The sequence below is a fragment of the Scyliorhinus canicula genome, chromosome 29 (genome assembly GCF_902713615.1).
Source record: "Scyliorhinus canicula chromosome 29, sScyCan1.1, whole genome shotgun sequence".
NCBI lineage: Eukaryota > Metazoa > Chordata > Chondrichthyes > Carcharhiniformes > Scyliorhinidae > Scyliorhinus > Scyliorhinus canicula.
This window is the reverse complement of record NC_052174.1, coordinates 15,845,407-15,846,501: the sequence shown is the minus strand read 5'-3', so window position 1 is coordinate 15,846,501 and position 1,095 is coordinate 15,845,407. Positions and strand designations below refer to the sequence as shown.

General features: G+C 55.5%; 1 non-coding gene across 1 annotated transcript; it reads right to left on the bottom strand.

Moving 5' to 3' along the window:
• Positions 1-699: 699 nt before the first annotated feature.
• Positions 700-781, bottom strand: trnal-uag. Its single transcript has one exon. It is a non-coding gene; the product is annotated as a tRNA-Leu (tRNA).
• Positions 782-1,095: the final 314 nt, after the last annotated feature.

The window sequence follows — 1,095 nt, the reverse complement described above, 5'->3', positions numbered from 1 at the left end:
AGGGGAGTGAGTGAGGGTAGTGCGGTAGTGAGGGGAGTGAGTGAGGGAGTGAGGGGAGTGAGGGAGTGAGGGTAGTGCGGTAGTGAGGGGAGTGAGGGGAGTGATTGAGGGGAGTGAGTGAGGGTAGTGCGGTAGTGAGGGGAGTGATTGAGTGAGTGAGGGGAGTGAGTGAGGGAGTGAGGGGAGTGAGTGAGGGAGTGAGTGAGGGTAGTGCGGTAGTGAGGGGAGTGAGGGTAGTGATTGAGGGGAGTGAGTGAGTGAGGTAGTGAGTGAGGGGAGTGAGTGAGGGTAGTGCGGTAGTGAGGGGAGTGAGTGAGGGAGTGAGGGGAGTGAGTGAGGGTAGTGCGGTAGTGAGGGGAGTGAGTGAGGGAGTGAGGGGAGTGAGTGAGGGTAGTGCGGTAGTGAGGGGAGTGAGTGAGGGAGTGAGGGGAGTGAGTGAGGGAGTGAGGGGAGTGAGTGAGGGAGTGAGTGAGGGAGTGAGTGAGGGAGTGAGGGGAGTGATCCCCAGGTTAACACTCCAATTCTGTTGGAATCAGTAAGTTATTGGCTGCAGAATAAACTGTGGCTCAGTAATCCGCTAAATCCAGCAACAAAAGGAACCGAAAATATTTATATTATAAATAATATAAAAATAATGCGGCATGTCGGTAAAACCAGCCCAGCAACAAGTTAAAGCCGCAATGACGGAAAATAGCCGCTTGGCAGCGGTGGGATTCGAACCCACGCCTCCGAGGAGACTGGAGCCTAAATCCAGCGCCTTAGACCGCTCGGCCACGCTACCGCTGGAGAGAATACAGAGCTGCAGACTGTGCTGCTCACTCTGAGAGTTCAACAAGCTTCTCAGTCATTCACTCTGTCTGAATCTCCACTGTGCCTCAATCTGAGGGTCACTCTGTGTGAGGGACACTCAGTGTGAGGGTCACCCTGCCTCAGTGTGAGGGTCACCCTGCCTCAGTGTGAGGGTCACCCTGCCTCAGTGTGAGGGACACCCTGCCTCAGTGTGAGGGACACTCAGTGTGAGGGACACTCTGCCTCAGTGTGAGGGTCACTCTGCCTCAGTGTGAGGGTCACCCTGCCTCAGTCTGAGGGTCACTC